This window comes from Cupressus sempervirens, chromosome 7 (genome assembly GCF_028749045.1).
Source record: "Cupressus sempervirens isolate cs-2001-9-10 chromosome 7, ASM2874904v1, whole genome shotgun sequence".
Taxonomy (NCBI): Eukaryota; Viridiplantae; Streptophyta; class Pinopsida; order Cupressales; family Cupressaceae; genus Cupressus; species Cupressus sempervirens.
The window spans coordinates 525,903,201-525,918,690 of NC_143124.1; positions in this window are offsets into that span (position 1 = coordinate 525,903,201).

Sequence of the window (15,490 nt, forward strand, 5' to 3'; positions counted from 1 at the left end):
AAGTGGCATTTGATTTCTTTAAGATGCACACTAAATGGGTTTTAAAAGCTCTAAAGAGGACTGTGTCAAATGTTGACTATTTTCTTTTATTAGAATCAAGATCTTCCACACAAGATTGGCCATTAGGGCTCCTAGGTGGAGTCTCCAATTGTGCAAAAATGAAAGAGGGACAAAACCATTACCAATTCAAAACCTAGTTGTGACTGGCATGTAAGGATGTATCTTTTCTTAATAGGACGAGAGAAGTGTTTCAGATTTGAAGCTCATATAATCAAGAATAATCACTTATCAAAGTAAAATAGATGGCTTGTCAAGTGTATTCAAGAATTTACAACACTAGTGACTCGAGCTATGAGAGCGAACAAGAATCTTAGTAGAAAATAGCTAGCATAGAATAGTAACTGAATTTAGACAAGTGATCATCAATGACATTTTGAGACTTACATCTAATGGACTAAACTCATCTTTTAAACTTAGGATAGTACCTAACATATAGATTTGAGACTAGACCTAGGAAGGAATGAAGTGACAAGATCCTAGATTAGTAGGACAACAAATTGTATTGTAAAACAAAATTTATAGTAACTGAGTGATAATTTTCTCTTGGGTGACAATTTTCCTTAACCAAGGCAATAAAACTTAGTATGACCAAGCGATAGACCTTAAAGTAGTTAGGCAAAACAATTTAAAAATATTGCGCAATATTTCTCCAGAGACTATGTGATGGTTTTCCAGTGAAATGTGAAAAAGGATGATTTTGATTCAAATTTTTGCGTCTCAGTTGGTCAATCAAGTAGATTTCAGATCTAATAGTTTAGGACTTCAATTCGTGTCAAAGAATAGAAAGGTTTGCAAACAATAAGGGTATTTTAGCATGTCTCAAACAATTGAAAAAGAGTCAAAAAAACCTTTCCAATATTCATTTGTGATATCAAAGTAGCTTTCCTAACAATTTTAGAAAGATGTTTGATTTGTGCGAATATTTACACAGGTCAACACATTTGAAAACATTTGCCAAGAAATCTACCTAAAAGTCACAGTTCATTACTCAACAACTAGGCCCATGCTAAGTGCTCCTTCATCTCACACCAAGTGGTTTCCCACAAGAGATATTGGCTTTGGCATGGAAGTTCCATAAGCAAAACCAAAGAAACATAGATGGTGAGTGTAAAATCTTGGGTGATCTGGGTAGTCCAGTAGGATCGACCCTTGAACCAAGAAGTTGAGTGGAAAAAAAGGGTAGCTACTAACTTAGAGTGTTTTAAAAGGGCTTCCATTCATAACATTCCTTTTGCACCCAATTAAGGGACACCCCACCTCACGGCCACAAGAGAAACTTAAGCATTCTATCTTAGCATTTTCCTCATGGTCCCAATCCCACAAGTAATCACACTAAGCGAAGACAAACAATATGTCTACCAAGGTTTTGTGTCCTTGATAGCCTTGAGTTTATAGTGGGTTGGAATAACTGGGCTCACTTGTCCCCACTTAGGTTGTTCATCTTGGTTTCCCAAGAGTAAGCCCTCTAAAGGATTCTAAATAAAAACATATTGGATCCACTTTCAAGAGTCAAGATTTATGATTCATCATGAGGGTGAAGAGCATACTCTCATATTTTGATTGCTTCCCCCAAACATACCAAGAAGCATCAATTACCCACTTTATGTTTAAATCCCAAGGCAAGTCAAGATTTATGATTCACCACAAGGGTGAAGAGCATACTCTCCTATCACCAAATAAACCTACTCACAAGTTTAATTTGCCTACAAAATGAAAACAACTAGTAGAATGTCGCACATGGAATAAAAGAAAAACAAGAAAGTTTGGTTTTATGCTTTGGGCAGCCTTGCAAACAAGTATTAGTATCCCTTGTGGATTTGAAGATTTGACATGCATTTTTTTCAAGGTAATTATGTACGCATTTCAAGGCAACAACCTACAAACACAATTGTTAGTCCCATAAGTTAGTCCCAAAATAGCATAAAATCTACAAATAAACCTTTGTCAAATAGTCTTAGACCTATGCAGCAATTGAGAAATTGATCTAACCACCCAAACAACAAGAAATCCAAGTTAGACAACAGTTGTTGATGGAAGATTGTCATATAATACTTCGCAGTATACCCATGCAATAGTTTTCCTTCGTAGGATATTTCTGCTTAAGTCAAGCCATAAAGTGTTAGAGTAAATAATTAATTATTTATTATTTATTCTATTAATTAAGCTTATTTAGGTCATGCATTTATTTAATATTTTGTATTTAATGCATGTAGTGGTTAGTTGTTGACAACACGGGAGTTTGTTCCCTTCTAGCATGTTCCACCTTTGTGGATATGTGCTGAGTTGTCTTCTACCACCTTCTAGCTTGTTCCACAAGCTTCCTTGAGGTCTTTATAAGTGACCTCTCCCTCTTTGTATTTTCATCACATTACCACATATTGTATATTGTAAATACATTTTCATTGTGTTTGCACATTCGTCTCTCATGTCCGTTTAGGGTTTTTGCCCTTGCTCCATGCTCTTCCCCTTCTTGGCTTCTCTTTGACAGGTTCGCATGAAAGTGATCTTGGGCATCTTCGGAGTTCGTTTTTCTCGACTCCAACATGGTATCAGAGCCTTCCTGTTGCAGCTTGTTGAAGAATTTTGAAGCCGTGATTTGAAGTCACAAACCCTAGTTTGTTTGTGCATTTTTTCTTCAAATCAGGGGATGAGAAAATTTTTGGAGCACTTTCAGCCCAAATGGACATCACCATTGGATCCGAAAGGCCATTTGCAGTCAGGATTCATATAAAGTTTGTTATTTTTGGAGACAGAGCTCCGGGAGGCAAAAAAAATTTACACGAGAGGACGTACGGACGAAAATTTTGCATTTATTGCAATTTTATTTTTAAAATTTGCAGCACCGCAGGGCCGCCACCGCGCCACCCGAGCATGGCCCGCAGTGGCCATAGTAGACAGGGCCGCTTGATCCTCCGCCCGGCAGTTCAGTTCTATGCCGCTCTCTGGTTACCTCCGCCGGCAGTTTAGTTCATCGCCGCCCGCCGCCAGTGGTGTCTCCTCCCGGCAGTGCCTCTCCTCTATGCCGCTCCGCCGGCATTTTCCAACTGGCTCACCGCCTCCACTCGTGTTAGCGCTCTATCAGCAGTCTTCGTCAGCACCAGCGAGTCAGCATTTGATGCCTTTTCAGCAGTGCCTGAGTGTGACACGTGGCAGGCGTGCCACGTGGCACATTGCCACGTGGCCTCTGCCACATCATCAGCCGTACTGCCACATGGCGATGCTATGTGGCATCCTTTTTTGCAATGACGGCCTCCAAGCCATCAAATGTAATCGCCTGACTTGCTGACGTCAGCGCTGTATCATCAGACCTCATGCACCTCTCCTAATTTCATTTTGGACCTACTTGTGGTTTTTTGGCCATAACTTTTGCATACGGAGGTATTTTTCTGATCTGAAAGAAGCACCAGAAAGCTGGTTTCAAGACAGAGATTTTTGTGTAAGTATTTTTAAGTTTTGATGCTTTTTCATTGCCTATTTTTTCTATTGAAGTTCAAAGTCCTATTTTTGACTCCGGCATGCATATCTTTTGCGTCCCATGTCAGTTTTTTGAAAACTTTATATTTTTGGAAAGCTGGTTTTCTCACCTTTTCAAAAATGTAGTTCTTTTTCTTAGTTTTTGGCTTTTTCTCTTTTTATCATAGTTTTAACATTTTTGCTATATGGTGGATACTTTGAGTGTTTTAGGCCCGAGGATCATTTTCTTGGCATGGTTTATTTTGTTTTCGGTTGTAGTTTCTTTTATTGTAGCTCTTTTTCAGTTCTGATCATTGTAGCTATCATTTTGAATCACTTTTTTGTATCACACTGAGATAAAGTGTCACTTTTGCATTCTGGGGATCATGAACGTTGTTTTGAGTCAGGTGTACTTGCACTATTTTCATAAAGCACCATGGGGGGGATTATTGTTTACTATTTTAGGCATTCTCCCTTTGTCAAGTGAGTGTCCCTTCCATGACATTAGCCCCATGCAGAGTCATTTTGTCCTTGTCTTTATCAATGTTTGTACCTCTTTCCCTCTCTCCTCGTTCTTGGTTCGTCTGCAGGAGACTTTGGCCCACCTTCTCAGTTGCCTGTCATCACACCCCATCTGTATTAAGGGGGGGTTATGCTGTTGTTCTAATGCATCTGTGGTTCGATAGTGTGAACTATGTATTCAGTGGTTGATCTTATATACAAGGCGATTGCAGTGGCTGGCTACCTATGCATTTCGGTGAGATGGATCATCTACCATATAGACATGCTCGGTTCGTGCCTTCTTCTTCCATGGAGGTTCTTCAGATCAGTAGTTTGGTAGATTTGCGGCTCTTCATGCTTTAGTGATGCTTCTTCATGATCACTCCTTGTTCCTGTTTTAGGGGACAATTTCCCTAGTTGGAGACTTCTTCAGTTCTTCACTAGGTTCTTACCTCTTTTTGGGGGAGGGTTTTTCCCATGTGGTTTTCTCTCTTTCCCCACTTTCAGAGGTTGCATTTTGATGCATTGTACTTGGGTACCTAACATGGCCTCGTTGCCGAGACCCATTTTGCATTCATCTTAGTTTTGTGAGCTTAAGGCATTTCCCTAAGTTGCACTTAAGGGGGGGTGTTAGAGTAAATAATTATTTATTTATTATTTATTCTATTACTTAAGCTTACTTAGGTCATGCATTTATTTAATATTTTGTATTTAATGCATGTAGTGGTTAGTTGTTGACAACACGGGAGTTTGTTCCCTTGTAGCATGTTCCACCTTTGTGGATATGTGTTGAGTTTTCTTCTACCACCTTCTAGCTTGTTCTACAAGCTTCCTTGAGGTCTTTATAAGCGACCTCTCCCTCTTTGTATTTTCATCACATTATCACATATTGTATATTGTAAATACATTTTTATTGTGTTTGCACATTTGTCTCTCATGTCCGTTTAGGGTTTTTGCCCTTGCTCCATGCTCTTCCCCTTCTTGGCTTCTCTTTGACAGGTTCGCATGCAGGTGATCTTGGGCGTCTTCGGAGTTGGCTTTCCTCGACTCCAACATAAAGTGTAGTAAGAGCATGCAATACTTTTACTAGAAAAGTATCACATGATAGTACAAAAAAATGTCACATGATACTATCCAAGAGTATTACCCGAAATCTGCAACTATAAAAAAAAATGCAAACAAAATACAGAAAATGCAAGAAATGCAGCAAGATAAAGAGAAAAACTAGGATGATCTGCCACATGATGGGCACCAAAAACATACACTCAAAAGGTTTCACACTATAAACCCTTCTATCCAAGTGATTCCATGAGATTGAAATGCTTGGATGTCAACTTAGAGCTCTGTATCCATGGAGTGCAAGTAGTGTGTTTTAAGCAATATAATGGGCTCTCAGCTAAGCCTTAGGAACACATTCCTTGCTAGTAAATAATACAATGGGAGGTTCTTTGAGACAAAATAAATAATGCAAGTGTCCACAAGAGAACTATTAAATATGGAATACAAGCATGAAGTAAGCTAATATGAAATGCAAAATGCAGCCATATTAAACAAGATGAAAGTATTACGAATCCAACTATTTAAGCTATGTGAGCTAGATTATTGCAAAAGAGAACTAAGCTACATAAAATTACACTAAAATTCCATGGATGATAGAAAGTAGACATGAAGTAGAAATTCTCCACAAAAGCTTTCAAGGATTCAAATGGTAAACCTACAACATAACAATACTCAAGAGTGTGTATCCTTTGACAAGGGGGGAGCTCTTTCTTTTAAAGATGTATGGACAATGGAGATCAGGATCAAATTATGGATGATCAAAGGTGGAGTTTGAAAATGGGATTGATCCATGTGCACACACAAGTCAACCAATAAACAAAGAGTTAACTTTTCATGTGAGATAAAAAGAGTCTATTCCTTTAATTTTTTAAATAGAAATAATGTTTTATGTGTGCACATTGAGTGGGTTAGAAGAAAGGGGGCTTTTATTTAATTAAATGGGGACATGTTTTTTTAATCAAATAATGAACTTAGGATAGTATAATCAAAACTATAGGTTATAATCAAATTAATTTATTTTTAGCAATTTGGCCTAGACAAATGATTAATTAAAATAGCCAAAATGTTAAGAAGGGGGCTAATAGTCTAGACAACCATTTTTAGGTGATTATAGTTTCTCACATGAGGAAACTCTTCCTTATAGTCTCACGTGAGACTTTTCTTCTTTGTGCAAGGCCTTGCATAATTGTGTGCAAGGAATTGCATTGCTTCACGTGAGGCTTTCCATCATGTCATGTGATACTTTGCATCACACCACGTGAGACTTCAATTTCCTGCACGAGGAAGTACATCCTCGCAGGAGAGAGTGTATGCTCGCAAGAGGGAGAATGTATGCCCACATGAGACAATACATTCTCATGTATCAATAATCCAAAGTAGTGGTAAGAAACATCATCTAGCAATATGATACAACATCATGATAAAGGAATGCATCAAGTTACATACAACACATCATCTAAACATGGTATCAAATGCATCCAAAGTAAAACATAAATCACTAAAGAACATAATCTAGATACACCAAAGTACCAAGTGAATATCCAACATCGGCCACAAACTACAAATAGACTTTCTTTGTACACCGATCCCCAACATTGGTATAGGTAGCTACACATCCCAACCACGTAGTGCTTGTAGGCCCACTCCCATTATGATGATGGAGATAATGATCCAACCACAATCACACAGTTAAGTCATCCATGGCTAACACTCACACCAAATAGTACAAAGGATTGAAACTGAGATTATGAGACAATGCAATACAATAGGTCCTAGTCAAACACTCTATGGGTATACTATGTAGGGACTCTAGTGGAGAGTAGATCAGTTGGGACTACCAAGGTAAACATCATATGGAACCTCTCCCTCGGGACTCCCTCAGGAGGCCAAGGTGTTGTGTCCCTGGATGAGGCATGCAGAAAATTAACCCTTAGCTAACCAAATAGGCACAACACACCTTTGAAATAGCTATGCATGTATGCATTATTTTCTTATCTTAGTTAATTACCCATTAAGTCATTTAGTTATCACTTATTAGAAACATCCTCACATATACATTATTGCAATAGCTGAGGTATATGCAAGAAGCCCCTCCACTTTTCTACCCTACATACCCATGCTCATCACACGATGAGTGCCCATAGGCAATGTAGTTTCCTAACCCAACCCCACTGAACACAACTCAACCAACAATAAACCAGGAGCTTGAGTCTCGCAAGAACCCGACAAGTGCATGATCATGTGCTCATGTGTGGGTACACCAACCACATGATGATCATAACAACAAGGGCTAGATGAGAAATAATCAAAATACCAAGTATAACAAGATCACTCAACTAGCCTATATCTAGGAGTACAGATTCTAAATGAATCCCAATGAACAATAAATCACCAAGCATCATGAACTCACTTAACTGACCTAAATCTAGGAGCATGGGCTCTACACAAATCCAAATTTCCATGAAGGTAAAACATAACATGCAAGTAAACATGAATATAATCTATTTCCACTACCCAAGGAAATAATGCCAAAATCCCAACAAAATATGGGTATCACACAAATCAAGGCAAGAATCAAAAACATGAAACTCAAAGTTCTCAGATAAAAAGGAAACAAAAACTTCAATTCAAGAATAGGGTCACAAGACCAAGGTTCTAATAAAATTCACCAAACAGGCATAGATTCCCAAATTGGAAAATTCGACAAAGGACACAAGTCCACAAAATCTAGTATGGAAACACAAGTTTGGATTTGGAAATAAAATACTCTGGAATATCCTATAATCATTCCAATTATGTAATCCTAATCCTTAAGGAAAGGGCTACAAGAACAAGTCTCTAAATAATCTAAGCAAAGAAATGGGTGAAAACCCCAATGACATGAAAAATGAGACAATGCCAAAACACCCAAAACTAAAACGTCTTGGAATTCAATAGAATTAAAAAACCCACCAATCATATACACCCAAGATCACAATTTTCAAATAAAATCATGGACCCAAACGCTACACAAAAATCCAATAGAAAAAACCCCCAACCCACATGCTGAAAAGATCAAATGCTCACACTCATCCAATCAAGTGATTGAATTGCATAAAAATGGGGGGGGAACTAGTTCTCCACTCCCTAACATTTAGCAAAAGTAATCAGAAGCTAAAATAAAGAAAAACCATTCAAACCAGAAGGCCCTACCTCATAGCCAAAAGGGCTAAAACAAGAAATGACACCATCAAATAACAAACCCATTAAATATGCTAAAATGCTCGACATAACTAGATCTCATCACTATGAATCAAATGAGACCAACCTCATGAGGATCCACTAAGCCAATCTCACCCAATGAGCAACAGAAGAAAATGCCATAAAGAGGATATTGGAATTTTTCTCTCCAAGCAAGAAATAACAAAATGAAAAGTGAACAATAAAGTTCCTTTTTTGCCAATATAAGCACTTTTCCAAAGTCACTTACAAATTATTGAAATGACTTAGAAACCATTTCAATTATCATTTAAATTAACTTCATTTCAATAATCATTAATTAACTTCATTTAAATAATCATTTAAATAGCCCATTTTGCATAAATTACCAAAATGAACAAGGTACATATCTGTTGCACACAACCAATGAATGCAACATGGAAAATTCATTTCTAATTATTTGAGAATTTAATAATGGTTGTTAAACAACATAAAAAGGTACTTAAAATGCATAAGTGAACATGGTCAAATACATGATTGACCATTGCTACAGGAGCCTAGTCATGTTTAGCAAGATAATAATACACAATATAGTCTCTACAAACATCTCAAGGTAATCATGGAACAACAGGGTGAACCCACAATAATGGGTTCCACTTTAGTGGGACGAACAAAAATGAAAAAAATTTCAAAATGAGAAATTGAGTTTACCATATGTTCGCGCAAAATTTTTTTTTAATCATGTTCGCACGAACTTGCAAAATCACAAAAATTTTAAACTTTTTTTCTTTTTTTCTTATAATTTCTCTTTTGACTGCCATAATTGTAGGAGAATGATCTCCTACTGTAAAATAAAAAATGTCAAAATGTGCTTCTCGGAGCAAGCTTTCCAAAGACTATAATTTTATTACATAATTTAATCATTAAGACTTTCAAATATGAGTTTAACTCATTATAGGTTCATTATCGATTGAACATCAACCGACTTTGACACCTCGGGAAAATTAGTAAATTAGGTCAAAATTTTTTTGAAAAATATGGAGGCACTGGCTTATTGAGATACCTTTCTATTCAAAAAAAAAAATGGTTTATGATAAATTGACTTCAAATTATTTGTGTCAAACAGAACGTATGTCTGAATTATGGTTCATGTCACTTCAAAACTTCATAAACTATACAATATTCAACAAAAATAAATCAAACCAAATGCAGACACTGGAAATTGATGCTACAAATCCAACGCAGAAAGAATTGCTTCATTATCATTTCTAGAAAAAAATTTATGTGTGTCAAACGGACTGTCACTTTTTAAAATATTGAATTTTATTATGTACCACTTTTTGGAGGAGATAAAAAAAATTGACATAAATAATTTTTTTTTTAGATTAAAAAATATGGTTACAAAGTACTCAAAATCACTAGTTTATGTCATCTTGAAATTATTTATAGTTTTGGAGATATAGTCACTTGAACGTGACGTTTGTTGCAAAAATATTGATTTCAGAGTCAAAATTGGTCAAAAAGTGGAACCCATTATTGTGGGATCACCCAACATCATGATACCACATCAATCTTGGTAACCATTGGCACAAACCTCAATGAAACCATCTAACACATCATAATCTCATTAGTCATCCATAAGCATAATAAATCCAATGGATACAATAACATAAATCTAACTACCCCAAGGGTGTAGCCCACTCATGGTCCCAATCATAATCACTCACAAAGAAAAATCATCAAGGTTGCATCCATTAGGATGACTCACAAAAATCAAATGAGAGAGGCACTACATCATACCCCCCAAAGACTAGGCTTACTCCTGGAAGCCTGCAATCCAAGATTAGAGACCAAACACATCAGGTACAAAATCAAAACCGAACAATAGGAATGACTCATTGACTTCTCCACAAGGCAAACCCAAATCACTCCACTCACAAACCATCTTTTCAACCCCCAAATAGGTTAACCATAAGAGAATAGGTGTCACACTAACACATGGTCCTTCAATAAGGAAATTTCTAAATGCTAGGAAAACTTATCTAACCACAAACTCAATGCTACAAGGTAAGGAAAAATCTACTCTACCTTCCCAACATGTGCCCAACTACAACATGCACCTACCAAGTGACCACAAAACAAGGTCAAAACACTACACACATCCAACAATATTTGGAATCATGGGGAATATCAATCCCAAAACTCCCAAGAACACTATCATGCAACACATGAGCATCCTTGAATCCACATAAAATTGCCCTTTGAACCCAAAAGATGATAATTCACTAACCAAATTGCACACTCCAAAAGGATACTCTCCACAACTAATCACCAAGCCTAGGAGCACTTAGTCTCTATGGTACAAAAAAACTCAATGATCACTAGGAACTAGGGTTACTTAACCCCACTAGACAAGTTATCACCTTTCCACAAGGTTGCAAAGAAATTCATTAGTGGGAAAAATCATGTAATAATTTCATACTAACTCACAAGATGGTAACATGTGTCCAACAATACCATGTTCCTCTTGTAACATGTTGGGAATACTACACCCAACCTACTGCTAAACTCAATCTCTAGCCTCAAGTCAACTATAATGAGCAACTTGATTGAAATAACCTCTTGAAGATACAAGATTAGGGTGAAAGAAACTACAGAGCACTAGGATTGAGAGGGAGTCTCTCTCAACCTCTACATTAAATCAGCCCAAAAATTACCTTCACTCTAAAGGCCATAACTTTCACGTCCAAACTTTGATTGATTTTGTTCGAAATGTGTAAAAAATATTTTGAAAATGCCTAAACCATGATGGATTTTATAGAGTCCTAAAACCTAAGAGTTTGACACAATACTCAAGATAATACACATGGAAAAAATTAGATAGTCTCAGTTACCAAGACAAGCAACAAACAAAACATCCAAAACAACAAAGAGCAGACATGCCCAAATCAACATAAGACATGAAATGAAAGGTAATTGACACATTGAAACCATCATTACTTCTCCTTCATAATTTTATTAGTTAATTATAACAAAAACATTAATGCACAATGAAACTGAAGGGTTCAAGAGTCAATTAACATAAAATAAGTACATATCTTTTCAAATTTCTTTCAAGAATAACATTATGTTTAATCATCATTTAAACTATTTAATTATATTAAAAACTTTGCATCTATCCACAAAAAAACTAGTATGTTCTCTATGATATTATCTCTTGTATGTATTACCAAAGATTTAAGATGAACATGATAGAGCCACAATACAAGACTTGCTAGCAATAGAAAATATGTAGAATAATCACCATGAAACATTTAATCAGGAAGCCCAAATGGGACAATAGCTAATCCCAACAGTAAATCACCAAAGAGATCATTTCAACAATAAATCAAGTGTGACAATAGCTACAAAGAGAGTGAGAGAGAAATTTGATGACTAGTCCAAGGAAGGAAAATGTCAAAATGCTAGCTAAGGAGCTAGAACTGGGTTTATACCTTTGATAAATGGGTAACCGCCCAACAACATGAGGGAAGGCACCTCTAGCCAAATAAAATAAGGTGTCAATCAAATCACATTACATGTAATGACTAAGAATATTCACACAAGAGGGATGAATCACCACACAATGCTAAGGAATGCATCATCCTAGTAGCGCTAGAGAACACATTCACAGACATCAAGCAGTATACCATTAATACCCTCATGCATATGCATACTACAATAATTTCCTTAATTATTTCCCATGAAATTCAACATTTAGATATACAACAATTTTACTACAACTTCCATAAGCTTGAGAAGCAAGAAGCTTGGGGACATAAGTTATTAACCCAAAGGATAGATAATATAATGGCTACTTCCTTGCAATGATGCACAATATACACTCATTTCTTAATGAAAGGAAACATTTCATTACTATATTGACATAACATAGAATCCCAAATAAGATTAATTTATTTACTTATAATACAAGGAAAAAAATGCACCTTACTCCACAAGTAGAAACAAAAGAGACACTCAAAGACAAGACATGGACACCGATCAGTGGCTTCATCTAAGAGGGTCACACAAATAACTATTCATGCTAAGATATATTGATTTTATCTACAAAACAAGAAAAGATTCACTTCCTTCTCCTCACACTGCGTTAGTCGCATCTATTAGACAAGCACTTCTCCACCACAAGTAGATACCCACAACAAAACTCACGAGCTCTCAAAGAGACACTCGCACTCACAACATCAACCATGTGGGAAACATATACATAGAGATCCCAATGTTTGAACATGAGAGCTGATACCATATGTAATTCCTTGCTTGGAGATCCTTAGAGAAAGTATAAGTAAAAGCCAATACATTTTTTTTAAAGTATCAATCATGGATTAAAAAACAACATCAACATACTTTCGATCAAAAGATCACAACAAAAGACTTAATAAAACTATCCAAGCAACCAATGATCTCCAAGCGTCACTACCTACCAACATGTCCAACAACCAACTAATGAACTAAAGATCGCACAAATCATGAGAACATACCAAGGGAACATTCTTCTATTTAAAAGCCAAAGTAGAAGTTCCTAGCATGGTTATACATACAAGTGCATTTCCACCAATCATATCATAATCAAGAATCACAAGAAGAGACCAACAACGGTCATGCACAAGATGAGGGCTCAAGTTACAATAACTCATCTACTCGAAACCATGTTGAAAGAAAAATGTTGAATTCTGAAATTTGGCTAAGTCTGAAGCCTGAAGCCCTAAAATTTCCTAGAATCTCTATCTTAATTTGGAGAGGTCTGGAACCTATCTCAAATAAATCATTGCATATATTAAAACATGTCATAAGTATAAAGAGTTAAATATACATCGACTTATACTTAAACAATATATTTTATAGCCCATATAAAATTTGTTTTGAACTAGAAAGGTGTGGAATCCAACACTGTGCCCAAAACGAGCTTCCAAACTTTCCTTAATGAAACCAAAATGCCCACTATTTCTCGCATGAGAAAAATCTTCCTTACACTCTCATACAAGAATTTTCTTCTCCATGTGAGACCTTGCATAATTGTGTGTGAGGATTTGCATTGCTTTGAGAGAGGCTTCACAATATCGCATCTGAGACTTCGCATCACATCGTGCAAGAATTTTTCTTGCTACACAAGGAAGTACACACTCGCATGAGAGAATGTATGCTCGCGCAAGGGAGAATGTATGCCTACGTGAGACAATACATTCTTGCATGAGAAACTGCCCTTCCCATGCAAGCAATGCTAACAATGCAACAAGGCAAGAGTAAAATGCATAAAAATATGAAACCTCCACACCTGGGGGCATCATATCCATGTAAATCAAGGAATGATCACTCAAGAGCATAAAAGAGATCAAATAACTCTAGCATCTAATCCATAGCATCTAATGTAATCATGCAAAAAGAAACATCGTAGTGAATGTATATGTGCATAAATCAACTATTACAAGAAGGAAAGCTCAAGCAATGAAACCACCAAACTAAAAACAACCGTGTTCATTTCCTCCCATCCATAATAGTATCATGAGACCTCAAAGGCCCTAGCCATCCCCCGAGCATGAATCTCAAATCGCCAACAAGATAGTTGGAGTTGTGTCATGAGATCATTCTTACCAATAATCATCAAAAAACATCATAAGAACAAGTACATCCAACATCCTAATCTACCAATAGTATCACTAGTCCAAAGCAGTGGTAAGAAACATCATCTAGCAATATGATTCAACATCATGATAGAGGAATGCATCAAGTAACATACTAAACATCATCTAAACATGATATCAAATGCATCCAAAGTAAAACATAAATCACTAGAGAACATAGTCTAGATACACCAAAGTACCAAGTGAATATCTAGCATCAACTTAAAAATAGAAATACACCATCTATATACATCGGTCCCCAGCAGTGGTATAGGTAGCTACAACTCCCAACCACATGATACCTGTAGGCCCACTCCCATCATGCTAATGAAGATAATGATCCAACCACAATCATACAATAAAGTCATCCATGGCTAACACCCACACCAAATAGTATAGAGGACTGAAATCAAGATCATGAGACAATGCAATACAACAAGTCCTAGTTAGATGCTCTATGGGTCTACTATGTAGGAACTCTAGTGGAGAGTAGATCACTTGGGACTCCTATATTGTATGGAACCTCTCCCTCGAGAGGCCAATGTGTTGTACCCCAAGATGAATCGTGCAGATAATTAACCCTTGGATAACCAAATGTGCACAACACACTTTTGGAATAGTTGTGCATGTATGCAATATTTTATTATCTTAGTTAATTACCCATGAATTCATTTATTTATCACTTATTAGAAACTTCCTCACATATACCTTATCGGAATAGCTGAAGTATACAAGAGAAGCCCCTCCACTTGTCTACCCTACATATCCATCCTCTTCACACGATGAGTGTCCGTAGGCAATGAAGTTTACCAACATAACACCAATCAACATAACTCAACTGACAACCAACCAGGAGCTCGGGTCTCACAAGAACCTGATAAGTGCACGATCATGTGCTTGTGTGTCGGCATGCCAACAACATGATGATCATAACAACAAGCACTGGATGATCTTTGAAATCTTTAAAAGCATAAACTTTATTTGCTTAAAAAATGATGGCCTCCTACTATAATTACCAATAAAAGAAAATTAATTCGTTTACTAGTAAAAGAGCATTGATAAAAGGAAAACAAATTCTCAAAACTTGAGCAATGAGGAGACATTTCTATTACTTTTATTTATTTATTTTACTAAAATTTGTAATTCAGACATTATCTAAGTATTATATCTATTTATAATGTTTATTGTTTTATTCAATTAAGAGAAGCTTGGGTGCTTTTAGTCTTTTACTAGACCAAGCTTCATAAATTGATTCATTCATTGTAATGTAAACACTTCTCAAACTCTCTTTTAATCATTCGCTAGGGTTTGCAAATAGGGTTTGCATACAATACTTATACGTGAGAAGAGCATCCTCATTATCTACAAGTTATAGGTAAAAATTAAGGGTCAAAATAATGCATATATATTGTTTAAATGATTAACACTGCAATAAAACTCAAAACCATTGTTTTAAGGTCAGGTCCCTTACAATCTTGATCAGGTTTCTACTCAATTCCATCAAATTTGAATATCATTAATTTTATAATTACACTAAGAGG